We start from the raw sequence: 19,243 nt of genomic DNA on the forward strand, positions 1-19,243 counted from the left end.
CGAGTATTAAAAATCAGTTAAAAGCCGAATATCTTTGGATTTCCGTCGACGAAACAACGGATACAAAGGGTCGACAAATTGCGAATCTAATTGTTGGAGTTCTTAACGACTCTGGCGATTTTAAAAACTCATACTTAATTAGTGTAAAATGTTTGGAAAAAACAAACTATGCTACAATAGCTAGATTTGTTAACGAATCCCTAACAAATTTTTTTTTACCTGATCAAGTACCATTTGAAAAAATATTATTAATGCTTAGTGATGCCGCCTCATATATGATGAAAGCTGCATCCAATCTTAAAATCTTTTTCCCTAATTTAATTCACTGTACATGTTTGGCGCACGGCCTAAACAGAGTTGCAGAGAAAGTTAGAATTGAATTTCCCAATGTAAACACCTTAATAAATAATGTAAAAAAAGTATTTCTGAAAGCACCACTACGTGTACAGGTATATAGGGAGATGCTTCCCGATATTCCTTTACCACCAGAACCAGTATTAACCAGATGGGGAACTTGGCTTAAAAGTGCTATATTTTTATCTGAACACTACGACGACATCAAAAGCGTTATTTCAAGTTTTGATCCGACTTGTACCGCTATTGATAACTGTCAAAATATTTTTAAAGAAAAGTCTATTAAAAATCAATTGTTGTATATAAAATCGAATTTCGATATCATTGAAAGTTCAATTACAAAATTAGAGGCTCAAAATTTATGTCTTCACAATAGTATGTCTATTGTTGATTCGGTTAAACAGAAAATAACAAATCTGAATGGGGAAATTGGAGTAAAAATTAAAGATAAACTTGATGACGTTTTAAACAAAAATGAGGGTTTCACTTTATTGCGTTCAATAAATAATATAATCAATTTTGGAAACTTCGATGAAAATATTAATATGGATCCGTCTCTAATAGCAAAGTTTAAATATGCCCCAATTACATCTTGTGACGTTGAGAGATCTTTTTCTGCCTATAAACAAATATTAACAGATAGAAGACATAATATTAGTTTAGAAAATATGAATCAATATATGATTATTTATTGTAACAATAAAAATATGTAAATTTGTTTTATTGTACTCTTTTTATAATATTAGTTTAGAAAATATGAATCAATATTGTAACAATAAAAATATGTACATTTATTTTATTGTACTCTTATTTATCTTGTGGTCAAAATAAAATATTTTGCCGTTTTATTTGTCACAAAACCTGAAGTTAAAAAAATATATTAAGAAATAATAATACAATTTGGTTTAAATTCAAACCTATTTATTTATTTTTATTATTTTTTATTTATTTATGTATTTAACGTAAACCATAAAATTATTCATATAAAAATAAGTGCATATATAAATGCATATTTGCATGTTAATTGTGCATATTCAGCTTGTTTTAAAATGCATATTGCATGCATATTTTAGACATTTTTTAGTGCATATTTTCCAGTCTCTAGTGATAACTTCGTTAATAATAATTGATTAATGCTCCGTCTCAAATATGCCCGGAACATTAATAAAAAAAATAAAATATTTAAAAATTTCAAAAAATTTCGTTTTTTTTCAACTTTTTTTGCTTATAACTTTAAAACGATTCATTTTGGAACAAAGTCGTATAGGAATAAAACAAAGGTAATTAAATTTTCTATTAGATGCGATTGGTTAAAAATCTCTTAATTAATCACCCTTGCTGCAAAATAGCAATAAATATAAAATAAGGGGGCAAAACAAGCCTGTTCTTATTCAATTATTTTCCATCACTTAGGTTACACTTGGAACCTTCCTAATTCGCTTAGAAAATTTTTGTAATGTGCTAAAACCGTACACCAATTTTCATTAAAATTGACTTACTAGATTTTGAATAATAATTTTGCAATCTAAACTTTTTTTAAAAAATTAAAATTTTTTAAAATCTTGCACAACAAAAACTGGGATATACAAAGATTTGTCAATTTTTTTACATATAAAGAGGCACTCCACCTATCTAATGCACTTTACAGAATTAAAATCGGATTGTTTAAGCAGCCTCAGCAATGTTTTAAAATTATAAACAATTTTTTGGCTTATAAACAAATTAGTCCTGTGGCCAGGAGGGGGTGCTGCGCGCTCCTTTATTTAGATGGACTTACCCAAGATTTTTATGTATTTTTTGACCCGTGGAACACGATTTTTTTGGGTAACAGTTGATCCGGATGTCAATAAAATTGTTATAAACAAAGAACTTGAGGAATTACATAACATCGATTTTTCGCAAAATAAAACATTTTTTTATATTTCTTGGGTAAGTCTAAGCAAAAAATGTTCTTACAAGTTTTTTCGTAGGATGCATAGTTTTCGAGATAAACGCAGTGGAACTTTCAAAAAATCGAAAAAGTGCAATTTTTGAACTCGAATAATTTTGATTAAAAAATAAAATAGCAATTCTGCTGACATAATTTGAAAGATTAAATCAAATTATACCGGTTTTAATTATTTGCATTGCTAAAAATTAATTGTTTATTATTAAACAAAGCTACAGTCGGAAAAATGAAAGAATACCCATGAACGAACATATAAAACACGCTGTATTTTCCTGTCACCGTGTCATACAAAAAACTGGCCAGCGCAAGTACATGTAATAATTATTGTTACATGTACTTGCACTGGACAATTTTCTTTGTGACACGGTGACAGGAAAATACAGCGTGTTTTATATGTTCGTTCATGGGTATTCTTTCATTTTTCCGACTGTATTTGTTTATAAGCCAAAAAATTATTTATAACTTTAAAACATTGCTGAGGCCCCTTAAATAATCCGCTTTTAATTCTGTAAACTGTATTAGATAGGTAAAGCACCTCTTTATATGTAAAAAAATTAGACAACTTCTAAATGGTCTACTTTTTGTTCAGAAAGATTTTAAAAAATTTGAACTTTTTTAAAAACATTTAAATTGCAAATTTATTATGCAAAATCTATTAGGTCGATTTTAATGAAATTTGGTACACGGTTTAAGTATGTTACAAAGAATTTCCTAAGTGAATTACTAAGGTTCTAAGTACCACAGAAGTGGTTAAAAACATTGAATAACAACAGGCATATTTTGCCCCCTTATTTTGTATTTATTGCTATATTGCAGAAAAAGTTATAAGTTAAGACATTTTTGACCAGTCCGATATCATACAAAATTCAATTATCTTTATTTTATTTCTGTACGACTTTGTTTCAAAACGAATCGTTTTAAAGTTATAAGCAAAGAAACAGAAAAAAATCGACGTTTTTCGAATTTTTAAATATTTTATTTTTTTTATTAATGTTCCGGACATATTTGAGAAGGAGCATAAGTAAATTATTATTAACGAAGTTATCACCTTACTTTATCTGCAAAAATTCGAATGCCACCTTTCACATCCAAAAATAGACGTTTTTTCACAGATCCTTACTGGTCTATAATAAAAGAGTTATCATAATTGAAATAACTGAAAATAATGTTGTATATCCATAATTAAAAAAAATCAACTTTTTTTTAATTAGAAAGATGAAATGGCATATTAGAATACAGTTCTTAATTACAAACAACTTTTCATTACAACAATTTTTAATATTTTGAATAATAAAGCTACTTTACTCTTGAGTAAAATTCATATTTTTTGACATAATATCTCGTATATGGCTTAAAAAAATGAACTGATGGTTCTATTTTTAATTTAGACCATGCACAACTTTTCACGTTGACGAACAGAACGTCTATAGTCGTCTAATTTCCATTGATGTAATGTGACACAACGTCTATATACGTTGAATTTTTCCCTATTCTACTTTGCAAAATACATATAGTGTCACAACACTTGCTTATACATTTGACGCAGTGTCCGTCAACGTGTTAATTGGACACACTGTACAAAACAATTATTGTTATTGTTTAAACAAATAATAAACAATTAGCGGCAAAATCTGTGAGTAGAACTTTTTACTTTAACATGTATATAAACTAACAAAAAAAGTTTTAGAAAAAGATAATCTTGTTTGAATTGCTCCGAAACAATGCATCTTTTCGTTCTATCTTGACTCTTCTAAAATGCTTCGTATAGATTGCTGAATAGAATTGGGCTTCTTATAACAGGCAATATGACGACTTATATACACATATAAGGATCTCGTAGAACAGTCGTATTATTTAAACGTAAATTAAAACATGGCAACATCGTCGGGCTTCGTATAATGCGTAATCCATATACACTGTGAACGCGTTTATACGAGTGGGCTTCATAAGACTGTAGGAATAAGACAGTGCTACAATCCCCTTACCCCGTATACCGCGGGCTTCCATTCATCGGCAGGTTGTAGCGGGCTTCCTATCATTTGTGAGCCATATATATATATATATATATATATATATATATATATATATATATATATATATATATATATATATATATATATAATCAGGAGCCACTTATACCATCTAATGGTGTGTGGCAGTCAGTATACCATTACTGGTATACAAATTTACGCCATTCTTTTTTGTTTCTTGCCATTCTTCTTGCTTCATTCCAAGTGGTTCCTCTTCTTACCAGCAGTTCCCCTACTGTTTTGTCCCAGGTCTTTTTAGGTCTTCCTCTCTTTGCCTTCTTCCATGTTTTGGCTTCCCATACTCTTCTAACCTGTCGTTGTTCTTCCATACGTTGCAGATGTCCCCACCAACTTAGCTGTTTCTGTTCGATAAATGAGATCAAGGGTTGGATGTTTAGCTCTTCCCGTATTACATTATTTCTAATTTTGTCTCTTCTCGTGACTCCTCTCACCCTTCTCAAGTATTTCATTTCGGTAGCCTGTAATTTACTTTTCTGTCTATTTGTTAATACCCACGATTCGCAACCGAAAGTGAGGATTGGTCTGAATATCGTTTTGTATACATTCATCTTGGTTCTCCGTGAAATTTCTCTTTTTCCTATTAAACCCCTGTTCATTAGATAGTACGTTTTCGTAGCTTTTTCTATTCTTGAGTTGACTTCCATTTCGTCATCTCCTGAATCCTCTATCTTAGTGCCCAAATACTCAAACATGTCGACTTGTTCTAATTCTTTTCCCTCAATTGAAATGCTCATTTTTTGATTATCCCCTATCCTCATTACTTTGGTTTTCTCTTTATTTAAAATCATTCCATATCTTTTTAGTGCTTCATTCCAGATTTCCATATTACTTTGGAGGTCTTGTTCACTTTCTGCAACTACCATCACATCATCCGCGAATGCTCCTTCGGAAATCCTCACCATTTGTAAATTTTTGTACCCTACTTTTAATTTCTTCGCTTTGTTTGAACAGGCTCTGATGATTTCGTCCATAAATATATTGAATAATAGTGGGCTCAGCCCTCCTCCTTGCTTCAGTCCTTCACTGGTTACAAAGATATCCGAGATGTTGTTTCTCCAAATGACACTATTCTTGTTGTTCTTATATAAGCTCTTAATCACATTCAATGTTTTGTCCTCTACACCTTTTTTCTTCAGTATTTCCCACAATTTATCCCTCTTCACCTTATCAAAAGCCTTCTCCAAATCTATAAATGCCAGTGACGCTGTCTGGTTTTGTCGGTTAACTTTTTCTATTATTTGCTTCAGTGTGAATACATGGTCCTGGGTGCTTCTTCCTTTACGGAATCCACTTTGCACTTCATGTAGTGAACTTTCAATTTTCTTGTACAGTCGCCTCTCGATTATTTTTTCGAAGGTTTTCATGGACGTGCATAGTAAAGAAATTCCTCTATAATTACTGCAACATTTCTTGTCTCCTTTCTTATATATGGGTAAAATCAGCGCCATTTCCCAATCTTTTGGAATTATCTCTGTCTTCCATATTTCATTAAAAATCTTCAAGAGTGCTTCATTACCTTTATCACCCATGTGCTTCAGCATTTCGTTCGTTATTCTATCAAACCCAGGCGCTTTTCCTTTTTTTAGCCATTTAATAGCATCCTCTAACTCTTCTAATTTTATTTCATCTGTTTCTCTCTGTTGTAGTATGTTTCCTACTTCCTCTTCCCCTGTATCTGTATGCGTTGCTTCCAGAAGTTCTTGGAAGTACTCTTTCCATCTGCTCATTATTTCTTTGTTTTCGGTTAACACTTTCCCTTCTGAATCTCTAATATATGTATCTGTTTCTTTTGTATCCTGCCTGAACGATTTAAGGATTTTATAAAACAGCTTTTGATTTTCTTTGCTATTTTGTTCCATTTTCTCTCCAAATTCTGCCCAACTTACTTTTTTTGCCTCTACAACTAGTTCCTTTGCTTTTTTCCTTTGTTTCTTGTACTCTTCGTAACTAGTTTCGTTCCTATTGGCCAAGTATTTTTTCCAAGCGGTTTTCTTATTTTTAATACCATTTTTCACATTATCTGTCCACCAAGATGTTTGTTTCTTGTTTTTGACGGTTCTACAGGTTGTCTTTGGGATAAACAAATTGAATAAAATTTAAACTAATTGACGCATCGTCTTAAAAATGTTTGTGCATTGTATGGACTGTTTGACTTAACTTTTCATGCAACATGAAAGTCTTAAGGTCATTTTCGGAAAGTTATAGCAAATTTTTTATTTTCGAAATTTTAGTCTTATTTTGCAATATCCGAAGCAACAAATAATAGGACCAAAATTCAAAAAACGCTATTTTAAACCTTGGCTCATCTACTAAAAGAAAAATATTATCAATAAGACATTTAATTACCCTACTTTTACCTGTAGCGATTTAAACGAAAAAACTCTGATTTTTGACCCTTATTTGTTAATAACTAAATTTTTGTATTTATAATGTATTAGGTATATAGTACCCAAAAAACCCATTTGCAACCTGGTTGCTCAAGTGTCCCGAACATGGTATATTTTTGCCTTATTTCCCTGGTGTAAAAGTGAAGATGATTTATAACGTATTGCACCAATATGATATAACCGCCAGAAAATTTTAATTTTAATTTCCTCAACAAAGACAAAATCCATGGTTACAACAGCAAATCTACTAAGAGCTGGAGGGTCAGATAATAGAGCAAGTGGTAGAGTTTAAATATCTAGACATCGCACTATTTAGCTACGGAAAGCTCGAAATAGAAGTGGATGATTAAGTGAATAGAGCAAACGCAAACGAAGGTTGATTGAATGAAACAATAAGGAGAAATAAAAATATCGGAACAGAAATGAAGGGCAGAATTTACAAAACAGTCACCAGACCAATAATGACATATGTGGCAGAATGATTTGAAGCTGAAGAAGAATAAAACATACTATTGACATAAATTATCTTTCTAGTTTTTATCTACCAACAAGAGTTTGTTTTTATTTCTTAAATGGTTTTGGTTTAGTCCCGCAATATAAAACGTATATTTAGAAGACCTAAATCCTTTATATTTTATAAAAAATAAAAATAAAAATGTATACCATTTTTATTCAGTTGCAACGCGAAGGCAAAACAATCTTATTTTTCACTTAGAATAGGGAGCGCAGTCCAGCACACTGAATCGACGATTTTCGACTCTTATTGGAGTCATCATCGGAGAGGCCTAGGCCTGCTGCTCTCTACTCGAAGTGACCAACCATGAAAGTTTATCCCCGCATTGCAACTGACGTGTATGGATTAGGTGACTAGCGTCATCTGGCAATTGAAAGGTAAAGTTTTCAATCCTAATAGCAACATTAATAATATTGAAAAATATTAAAAATATTACTAAAAGATTTTTAAATTGAAAACTTATTGGTCCATTTCCCTGGTGACACTTCCAAGGCTTCTACAATATGCAAGCCAGATGGATGCTGCAGTGAACACAAAAGGGAAGGAATTCTACACTATGCAATTCACAACCCCCGCAACATCTGCAGACGGGGGTTGTGAATTGCATAGTGTAGAATTCCTTCCCTTTTGTCTTTCGTAGAAATTGAAACAGTATTTCGACATAACTAAACAACATTAAAAATTTTCCTTGTTCTCAATTGCTTCAATATCCGACATTGTTTTGTTTTTAAACGATTATAAAGTGTAAAAAATCATGTTTTTGCCTATAAAACATTCCTTGTAGATTTTAGAGAAAAATGTTTCAAATAAATATTCTAGATCTTAATAGTTTCTAATTTGAAATACATAAACAATTGGAGATAATTGCAAAAACCCCTTATTTTTGCAGTAATTTATAAATGTTAATAACTTATAACTATTATTTATTATAACAAAAATTTTTAACTTGTTTAAACAATTATACAGCTTTCAAATAAGAATACATATTTATATTTTGAACGTTAATAAGTTTTGTGGTAAGTTTTTTTAAAAGTCTACAACAGGAAAAATATTCAGGGTGGTTTAATCCCTGAACATCGGCGTTTAGCCATTTTAATTTTATTTTAACATAATGTAGATTTATTTATAATCACAACCATTGTTTGGTTCTGGGGCTATTTTGCAAGTATTCAAGTAAGTAATCATAACCACATTTTTTAACTTTTACAATTTCAACAATCTTTTCAATTTTAATAGTGGGATTACTTATTTGATTTTAGATTCACTGATGATGGACCGATAGGTTTGAAAACGTTCTGATGAACTCATTTTATAGAATCCATTGGGATTCTAAAAAAAAATTTAGTAAATATACCTTTTACATAGAAGTGGTTTTTACTTCATGTTCCAGTTTGTTTAACTATAAGGTATACAGCCAACCCAGGGAACTACCCCTTTTTAGTAGAAAAATATTCAGTTTTATTTTATTATAAATTAATTAATTCCTTATAACAAAACTAAAGCATCCTTGATATTTAGTATTGCTAGTGAGACGGTTCTACTCGAGTTACTTTGGAATAAAAAAATGAAGAAAATTGCTCTATAATACCTAGAAAGCCGAGAAAATACTTTTTTAAAGGTATACCGATTTTGAACTTTGAATGATTTTTATGATCAATGGTGATTATTGATCATTATATGATGATGAATGTAGTTTATTTTTGAATACTGGCACCTAAAGTATCATTTTTTTGCAATGTGATAGCTAAAGAAGCAAAAATGAAATCTACCGAAATTTGACGATTTCTACCGAAAAAATAGGAGCAGTCTCCCGAAATTTTGTCCAAGACCTATGGCAACACACTGCTTCGAGTAGAGAGCAGCAGGTCTACGCTTCTCTGAGGATGACTCGAATAAGAGTCGAAAATCGTCGATTCAGAGTGCTGGACTGCGCTCCCTATTCTAAGTGAAAAATAAGATTGTTTTACCTTCACATTGCAACTGAATAAAAATGGTATACATTTTTATTTTTATTTTATATTAGTATTACTCCTATAGAGTAACTAGGTCCATTTTCCGTTGGAACTTTACCAAGCTACCGACGGGGGTTGTGAATTGCATAGTGTAGAATTCCTTCCCTTTTGTCTTCACTGCAGCATCCATCTGGCTTGCATATTGTAGAAGCCTTGGAGGTGTCACCAGGGAAATGAATCAATGAATTTTCAATTTAAAAATCTTTTAGTAAATAATATTCTTAATATTTTTCAATATTATTAATGTTGCTATTAGGATTGAAAACTTTACCTTTCCTTTATATTTTATTGAATTGACCAAAAGGTGTACAGGAAACTGTCGACAACTGCAAAAAAGTAAAATTTATTATGGTATTTTTACAAGAGTAGCCCTGAGGTAAGAAGTAACAAAAGCATTGTTCAAGATTTTGCAATCTTTAGCTATACCTGAACAACCCTGAAATGGTAGTAAATCTTTTAAAAAAGTCTTTATAACACTCCTTTATAAAATTGCCAGCTCAACAAATATTTTGGAGATTTTTAGTTTTAAAGGTGTTTTACTAACTCGTTTCATTAATATTGGATACGTCGAAAAGTAGTATGTATATGTAAAGACCATGTGTAAGATAATAAATAAAAAAAGAATGCCAAAGGCAGTGATAAACAAAGTAAAAAGTAAAATTAGGGCGGCTATAGTTTTATGAAGCCTATAAAAGAAAAACAAATTTTTTAAAAGTGCCAATATATTTCTTAACATAGTCTCTTTATAGATCGATAGACTTGACCCAGCGATGCTCTTCGTTAATCTGTCTGAAAAATACGTTTTCCCTAGATCTGCAAGGTATGCTTTCGTAGTGGCGATGACCTCTTCCTTCGACTTAAATTTATACCCGGCGAGCGACTTTCCAAGCTTCGAAACAAAAAGAAATCGCAAGTTGCTAAATCTGGATAATACGGTGGATGGGGCAGCAATTCTTATCACAATTCGACTAATTTAGCTATGGCAATGGCGGAGTTGTAAGTCGGTGCATTGTCATGGAATAACACTTCTTTGCAAATGGGGTCTTTTTTTCTGCAATTAAGTGTTGAGTCGTCTCAGTAATTCAGGATAGTAGAGCTTTGTGTAATAACTTTTAACAAAACGTACGCCCGAGCAGGGACTTGAACCCTGGACCCTTGGATTAAAAGTCCAATGCTCTACCGACTGAGCTACCCGGGCTTGGCTACAACTTTTTCTGAATGAATTTTTTCGATGAAAGACCAAGACGAGAAGACGACATTGATAAAGAACAAAGTAATATATTGGAAGATAATACAAAAAACTCAGCAAACGAGGAAGAACTAATAGAAGTAATTTAGACTACGACTATATTATAAATGTTTTATTGTTAAATGTTATGTTAAATATACTCTAAATTCTGTATAAAGAGAATGTAGCCAAGCCCGGGTAGCTCAGTCGGTAGAGCATTGGACTTTTAATCCAAGGGTCCAGGGTTCAAGTCCCTGCTCGGGCGACCTTTTTGGTAGAAATTATTCAGTAATAAAATCAAAGAAAAAATTATCAAATAACCAGTCTATTTATTATATTATTTAGTTAATAACACAGTTTCTGTTTTATTGAACTAAAATCCTAGAAAAACCCAAGACATGATAAATATGGTTTTTCTTTTAAATTGTTATCTAATGCAAATGGGGCGATTATATTCTCGAAAGGGTAGTTATTTTTATACCAAAAGTCTCCACCTCATTGAAAAATCAATCTGGGTCATTGTAGCCAAGCCCGGGTAGCTCAGTCGGTAGAGCATTGGACTTTTAATCCAAGGGTCCAGGGTTCAAGTCCCTGCTCGGGCGACCTTTTTGGTAGAAATTGTTCATATATTCAAATATTCAAATAAATACAGTTTTCGTTTTAATAAACTAATAACAACATTCCTAGAAATAAACAAACACAAGATAAATAAGTATGACAGTTTTTTTTAAATTTGTAATCTGCCTGAATACAGGAATTTCATTCTCGAAAGGATGGTATTTTATATCAGAAGTGTCCACATTCCTGGAAAATCGATCTAACGACATTGTAGCCAAGCCCGGGTAGCTCAGTCGGTAGAGCATTGGACTTTTAATCCAAGGGTCCAGGGTTCAAGTCCCTGCTCGGGCGAATTTTTTAAAAACTTATTGAATGTTGTGTAAAATCAATTAAATACATACATACCACCAAACTTCATTATGTATTAGGATATACATATTCGAAAAAATCATTTGTGTGTAGTTAAAATAGAGATACAGATGGATAAATGAATTTTTTATAAAACATAATTTTTTCCATGTAAGCTTGTGTCACCTCACTCAAAACTTATTCAGAAAATGTAGCCAAGCCCGGGTAGCTCAGTCGGTAGAGCATTGGACTTTTAATCCAAGGGTCCAGGGTTCAAGTCCCTGCTCGGGCGACTTTTTGGAACTTGTTGAATGTTGAATGTACTATAAAAATTAATTGCATGCTAATATCCTCGACCCCATATTATACAATAAGAGGTATACGAACAATGTGCAATTAAAATACAGATTGATACAGATGGATAAATGGCTAATTTTTTATAAAAATTAATTTTACTGTTCAAGCAAATGTCACTGACCCGAAAATTTATTTAGAAAAGGTTGTAGCCAAGCCCGGGTAGCTCAGTCGGTAGAGCATTGGACTTTTAATCCAAGGGTCCAGGGTTCAAGTCCCTGCTCGGGCGACGCTTTTTGTTTAAAATTATTCTGTATTAGAATAAAAAAAAACAGAATAACTAACAATATTTGTGGTTGATTGATATACATAATGAGAACCGTGACTAGTAAAAAAATATTTGTATTTTAGTAAACTGACTAACAAGCATTCTTATACTAAATTTACAATCAAGATGCAGTAGAAATAAACAAACCAAGATACGTTATATGCTACTAGGAGCACTCCCAAATCATAATTTACAATGTATGTACATTGTAAATCCCAAATCATGATTTCCAAAGTTTATACATTGTAAATTATGATTTGGGAGTGCTCCTAGTAGCATTTAACGTGTCTTGGTTTGTTTATTTCTACTGCATCTTGATTGTAAATTTAGTATAGACAGAAACAAACGCAAAATATTACTAGTGCTCATAGAATACTATAATTACTATCCTTTCAGATAAGAAAAAATCATCATCATCAATCAGCCAATCGTGTCCACTGCTTCCATAGGTCTTCTTAAGTTTTTCCAGTGTTCTGTACACACTGGACAGCTTGTAGCCCGTTTTTCGCTACTTGTTTTACATCGTTGGTCCACCTAGTCGGTCTGCGGATTTGCCATTTAACCGTCGTGATTCTCTAGCTGACGTTTTTGAACTCCTGGTCTTTGCCTTATTTGATGGTTTCTTATGTGGTCTCGAAGACTCAGTCCAGCATTGCACGTTCTGTGGCTCGTTGTGTTACTCTGAGTTTATTTTCGAATCTTTGCGTCAAGTTTGTACAAGCAAAACACATTCGTAGAAGTATTTCAAAAACTTATAATTCAGGATACAACTAATTGCAATAATTTTGCCGAAAATTTATTCATGTAGTCTTGTAGCCAAGCCCGGGTAGCTCAGTCGGTAGAGCATTGAGCATTGGACTTTTAATCCAAGGGTCCAGGGTTCAAGTCCCTGCTTGGATCTTGTTGAATATTTCGTAAAATTTAATGCTGTATATTTCATGGTTTTCTTGCGTTCGTATGGTCTTTAGAGTTCTGTAGAATATTTGATTGGCCTTTGATACCTTCTGCTATTTTCTTAAATTTTATCTCCGAGTTTTTTCCAATTATCTCTCTTTGCTGCTGTTACTAATATTTTTATCTTTTCTTCTTTCATTTTTACAGTTATTGCAATTCTTGTTTGCTTTATCTTTCAGATATTGGGTGGAATGCATAAAACTTAGTAGATGCTATTGCTTCAGCAAATGGTATCTTCTTCTAAAATAGCATTTTCTTTTACATAAAAGTGGGTGTTTTTGTTGAGAAGAACATACTACACAACAAAAGTACTTACTACTACACTGAAGTATCTACTACACTGAAGTATCTACTACAAAGCGTAGCGCTAGCCGTTTCTGCATTACACCAATGGTGATGGAACTAGTTTTTCATGTGCTTGTGATTTGTGAATTCACATTTTTACGTACCAAATTATTAGAATTGTACATGAGTAAAAATGAGTGACTCGGATTCCGAAGCGACAAAAGAGTTATGCGGGCGTAAAAATGAACAATTCTTATTTGATAATCTTCTTCAGAATTATTATATTTTATTTGATAAAAGAATGACCCCAAAAATTAAGAATATTCTTCCTAGTCTTCATACCAACAAAGATTCTAGAAACATGGAAGTAATATGTTATAAACCTCTTTGCTTCAGACCGCCCTAATAATTATTCAATTGAAATCACCGAAAACAGTCCTTCCATTCTCAATTCAGAGGTAGAAAAAGCAATATGCTCCCATTGCTCCCTCAAAAATAACAAATAATATATATACGACAGCGGCAGAATTCCGGAAAATTGGTTACAGTTACAATCAACCTTTGTGGCCATTCTTAAAAAACCAAACACTAAATTGTGTGACCAACATAGACTGATGAGCCTAATTAATCATATCGCCAAAGTCTTCACCAAGATCATATACAACAGAATCTACAAGTGTGAAGCGGAAATCAATGAGTCACAATTTGGTTTTAGGAACGCTTTGGGCACAAGGGAAGCAGTGTTTTGTCTGCAAGTATTAGTACAGAGGTGTAGATATATGAACAAGGATGTCTACATGTGCTTTGTAGATTACTCGAAAGCCTTTGACAATGTGAGACATGACCAGCTAATTGAAATTCTACAAAGCATAGGAATTGATGATAAGGACATCCGAATTGTGACAAGTCTCTACTGAAATCAGACAGCCAGGGTAAAAGTCGACAATGCGTCCACAGAGAGCATTGATATCAGAAAAAGTGTTCAGATGTGTTCTCTCCCCTCTCCTTTTTAATATTTACTCAGAACAAATTTTTAAAAAAGCACTGGATGAAGCAAACGAATGCGTAAAAATCAATGGAGAATTGAGAAATAACATCCAATATGCGGACGATACAGTCGTACTTGCCAGTAGTATCGATGAACTTCAGTATCTTATAAACAGGGTACAAAGAGTGAGTGAAGAAAGAGGACTTAACCTCAACATAAATAAAACAAAATGGATGTTGGTCAGCAAAACTCAAAAACCTGCCAGACAATTGAAAATAAAAAGCCAACTAATTGAACACGTTGACTCATATACAGAGAGGTCCTAAATTATAGAATAAATTCATTTTCTCTAAAATGGACGACTTTAGAGAAAAATTCCGAAACAGATCGATTTTTATTTATAAATTACAATTTTTTGGCATATATTTCATACTAGTGACGTCATCCATCTGAGAGTGATGACTGACGTCATCCATCTGAGAGTGATGACGTAATCGATGGTTTTTTTAAATGGGCATAGGGGTAGTGTGGCACCTCATTTGAAAAGGCGTTTAATTCTCTATACAGTAATATAAACATTAATATCATTATTTATATAGGGTGGCCAAAATAATAATTTTTGAATTAAATTAATTGACGAAAAAAGAAGAATGTATGCAATTTATTTAACTCAAAATACATTCTGTCGCTGTCAGAAAATAGAAAAAAATGTTTATTTGGCAAATAAACATTGCTTTTCGCTTAAATTAAATGTTCAAACTGCCAAGAGGTAGCTGGGAGGCTGTTTGTGATTTAATTTAAGGGAAAAGAAATGTTTATTTGTGAAATAAACATTTTTTTCTATTTACTGACAGCAGTACAATGTATTTTGAGTTAAATAAATTACATACATTCTTCTTTTTGGATCAATTAATTTAATTCAAAAATTATTTTTTTGGTCACCCTGTATAAATAATGATATTATCGTTTATATTACTGAATAGAGAATTGAACACCCTTTCAAATAAGGTGCCAAACGACCCCTATTCCTATTTACAAAAATCATTGATTACGTCATCACCCTCAAATGGATGACGTCACTAGTATGAAATATATGCCAGAAAATTGTAATTTAAAAATAAAAATCGACCTTTTTCAGGATTTTTCTCCAAAGTCGTCCATTTTAGAGAAAATGAATTTATTCCATAATTTAGGACCTCTCTGTATATACCTTGGAACTGGAACAGTCGTCAACTCGGGGATCAAACAACCGAAATACGATCTAGAATTGAAAAGGCCAGAGCAACCTTTAACAACATGAAAAATATATTCACACATTCCGACATATCTCTCCCACTAAAAGTACGGCTGCTAAAGTGCTATGTATTTCCAGTCTTGCTGTATGGCGCAGAGGCATGGACACTGACGGAAACATTAATGAGAAAGCTGGAGGCATTCGAAATGTGGGTGTATCGACGTATCCTCAAAATATCCTGGACGACTCACACCACCAACGTAGAGGTACTGTGCCGAATGGGAAAACAAAAAGAAATCTCTTTTACAATTAAGAAACGAAAACTTGAATACTTCGGTCATATTATGAGACATGATAAATATCATATACTCCAACTGATAATACAGGGTAAAATAGAAAGCAAACGGGGACCCGGAAGAAGAAGACACTCATGGCTTCAAAACTTACGCTAATGGTTTGGATTAACATCGATCGAGTTATTCAGAAACGCAACAAACAAAATTAAAATTGATATGATGATAGCCAACGTCCGCAACGGATAAGGCACATGAAGAAGAAGAAGGCGCATTCATAGTCGTCCATCCACCAACTTCACTTAAACTGAAGCAAATACTACTAAACTAGCAAATACTTCAAAAGCGTAGTACATCCTTCTATGTATATACCTGGTAAATAGTAGGTAGCAGATGCTACGGAGGAAAGTAAATGCTTTGCAGGGTGCACCCTACAACATTCCACCCATTGCACCCATTTTTCGTGCTTTTTCTTAACTTTTACTTGTTTTTTTATCCTCGAACCATGTTGTCTCTTTCTTTAGTTAGTCTTTTTTACTCGTTCTATTTTTAATAATAATTTCGTTAAATATATGATTCGATCAATTTTTACCCACGAGTTACTTTATACTTGTGAATTAAAATCCTTATAAGAATACTGTATTTTTGTTCATATTATGTACTAGCAGACTAGCATATGCATTTAACAAAAACAATATTTAGTAAAATCCTGTATAAAATTTATATATTAATTAAAAGTCCCTTACAGGGCTATATCACCATCAGAGAACGTTTTTGATCTAAAAAGATCATCATCAGTGCTGTTAACAGGTTTATAACATGCTGAGTCACCAAAATATGTGGGTAAAAACCCTTTAAAAGTTGTACAATTATGACAAATGTACATTTGGGTGGTGCGAAAAAGTCAAGTTGATAATCCCGTATCGCTATAGTGCGGAAAAGTTGCGATTGGTAATTACAAGAAAAACAAAACAAAAATTATTAAAATCGGACTTTATCTTCCGATCCCGCAACGGGCCTAAAGATTATGAAAAAAATGAAATTTTACCTTCTCTTCGGAAATTTTTATTTATCCTCCATGTACGTTTTATTTATCGCTATAGTAAAATTTATTTACAGTTTGCATGGTTAAGTAATAACAACAACAGTTTTACGCATCTAACGAATATCTTCTGATCCCGCAAGGTCAATCAAAATCTATAAATATTTGAAATTTTCGATGATTTTGATATATTAAAAAACATTTAGTTATCTCATTTTTCTCGTACATTGTGAAGTTTTTCGCTTGTTTATATATTGTATGACAATACTTAAACAACCCAGAACTCACAACGAGGAGGTGGTTGCACTTCTAGCTTCACACACACCCTTCTCTCCAACCAACCAATGAGTGTGATTTTTACATTATTTACATAGTAAATTTCTTTTTCATGCTTGTATCCAGCTTTTAAATGTCAACTTTGTATTGTGATTTGGTTGTAGAATCTGGCAGCATGGACCTTGATTTAAGTGTTGCCCTTATGAATCCATCTCTTGATTGGGGTCCACATACATTAGACCAGGGATGACCAACTTAATCGGACTCGAGATCTACTGTCTGCTTTCTAGTTCTCTGGGATCTACTGACTAGGAATTTTTGTAATATTTAGGACGGGAATAGATAGGTAGGTAGATCATTTTTTCTTGCCATCGATTGACTGACCTAGGGGTCGCGATCGACGGGTTGGCCTCCCCTGCATTAGACGATCCTTCCGTGACCAACTTTAGGCACCTCTCATCAGCTTGCGTATGTCAGGGATAGTTTTGTACATTCTAGTATGGTATGTGGCCCGATGTAATGCAACAACTTATATCTTCATTTGACACTTCGAAGAGTTGGTGGAGAAGATAGTTTTGCAACAGTCTGCAATAGTTTTGCAACATTATATTCCAGTCTATTATTTCAGTTTAGTCCCGTGCTTCAAAATTTCAAGTAGCAGGGAGAAAGGAAACACATTAGAGAGCTAGGGCTAAGGAGAGTGTTAAAAGCCGGATAGACTAAAGCCAAGGGCAAACCTATTAAAAATTTCATCCCTCCTACTTTAAATTTTGAAGCACAGAACTACACTGAAATATTAGATTGGAATGTTGCAAAACTATCTTCTCCACCAGTTCTTCAAAGCGTTTCAAATGAAGATATAAGTTCCTACATTATATCAGGCAACACGCCAGACTGGAATGTACAAAACCATCCCTGTCATACACAAGCTGTCTAGCGGTACGTAGAGTTTGTCACGGAAGTATCGTCTAATGTATGTGGGACCCAATCAAGAGATGGATTCATCAAGGCAACGCTTAAATCAAGGTCCATGCTGTCAGATTTTACCACCAAATCCAAATTCAAAGTTGACGTTTAAAAGCTGGATACAAACAAATGAAAAAGAAATGTACTATGTAAATAATGTAAAAACCACACACTCATTGGTTGTATGGAGAGAAGGGTGTGGGTGGAGTAAAAAGTGCAACCACCTTCTTGTTGTGAGTTCTGGGTCGTTTAACTATTAATATACAATATATAAACAAGCGAAGAGCTTCACAATGTAACAGAAAAATGAGATAACTAAATGTTTTTTAATTTATCAAAATCATCAACAATTTCAAATTTTAATAGATTTTGATTGACCTTGAGGGATCGGAAGATATTCGTTAAGTGCGTAAAACTATTGTTTTTATTACTCAACCATGCAAACTGTAAATAAATTTTACTATAGCGATAAATAAAATGTACATGAAAAATAAATAAAAATTTCCGAAAAAAGGTAAAATTTTATTTTTTCATAATCTTTAGGCCCGCTGCGGGATCGGAAGATAAATTCCGATTTGAATAATTTTTGTTTTGTTATTCTTGTAATTACCAATCGCAACTTTTCCGCACTATAGCGATACTGGATTATCAACTTGACTTTTTTCGCACTACCCTAAATGTACATTGTTATGTTCAATTTAAACTGATGGTTAACATTGTCCTAGATTTAGCACCAGGCATCACAGGACTCCCCACACAACACGTGGGTTGCTCAAGTTCGGAGGATTTGCTACAGTTGCTAATTACTGTCCGTAATGTGAAGACACATCCTCCTGACTTGAGCAACACACGTGTTGTGTGGGGAGTCCTGTGATGCCTGGTGCTAAATCGAGGACAACCGAGGTTAACCACCAGTTTAAACTAAACATAACAATGTACATTTTTCATAATTTTACAACTTTTAAATGGTTTTTACCTACATATTTTGGTGGCTCAGCATGTTATAAACCTGTCAACAGCACTGATGATGATCTTTTTAGATCTAAAACGTTCTTTGATTTTTATGTAGCCCTTTCATCATCATCATGCAACCTCTTCTGTCCACTGCTGGACATAGGTCTCTCCCATTCTTCGCCACTCTTCACGGTTCTGTGCTTTTTGTTGCCATTTCTTGGATATTCGG

The 19,243-nt window shown here is 33.0% G+C and overlaps 7 non-coding genes across 7 annotated transcripts; 6 read left to right on the plus strand and 1 right to left on the minus strand.

Moving 5' to 3' along the window:
* Nucleotides 1-10,391: 10,391 nt before the first annotated feature.
* Trnak-uuu (transfer RNA lysine (anticodon UUU)) lies at nt 10,392-10,464 on the minus strand. Its single transcript has one exon. It is a non-coding gene; the product is annotated as a tRNA-Lys (tRNA).
* Nucleotides 10,465-10,686: 222 nt separating this feature from the next.
* Nucleotides 10,687-10,759, plus strand: Trnak-uuu (transfer RNA lysine (anticodon UUU)). The gene has a single exon. It is a non-coding gene; the product is annotated as a tRNA-Lys (tRNA).
* Nucleotides 10,760-11,023: 264 nt separating this feature from the next.
* Nucleotides 11,024-11,096, plus strand: Trnak-uuu (transfer RNA lysine (anticodon UUU)). The gene has a single exon. It is a non-coding gene; the product is annotated as a tRNA-Lys (tRNA).
* Nucleotides 11,097-11,330: 234 nt separating this feature from the next.
* On the plus strand, nt 11,331-11,403 carry Trnak-uuu (transfer RNA lysine (anticodon UUU)). The gene has a single exon. It is a non-coding gene; the product is annotated as a tRNA-Lys (tRNA).
* A 216-nt stretch (nt 11,404-11,619) lies between these two features.
* Nucleotides 11,620-11,692, plus strand: Trnak-uuu (transfer RNA lysine (anticodon UUU)). The gene has a single exon. It is a non-coding gene; the product is annotated as a tRNA-Lys (tRNA).
* A 218-nt stretch (nt 11,693-11,910) lies between these two features.
* On the plus strand, nt 11,911-11,983 carry Trnak-uuu (transfer RNA lysine (anticodon UUU)). Its single transcript has one exon. It is a non-coding gene; the product is annotated as a tRNA-Lys (tRNA).
* Nucleotides 11,984-12,842: 859 nt separating this feature from the next.
* On the plus strand, nt 12,843-12,922 carry Trnak-uuu (transfer RNA lysine (anticodon UUU)). The gene has a single exon. It is a non-coding gene; the product is annotated as a tRNA-Lys (tRNA).
* Nucleotides 12,923-19,243: the final 6,321 nt, after the last annotated feature.

This window comes from Diabrotica virgifera, chromosome 7 (genome assembly GCF_917563875.1).
Source record: "Diabrotica virgifera virgifera chromosome 7, PGI_DIABVI_V3a".
Classification (NCBI taxonomy): domain Eukaryota; kingdom Metazoa; phylum Arthropoda; class Insecta; order Coleoptera; family Chrysomelidae; genus Diabrotica; species Diabrotica virgifera.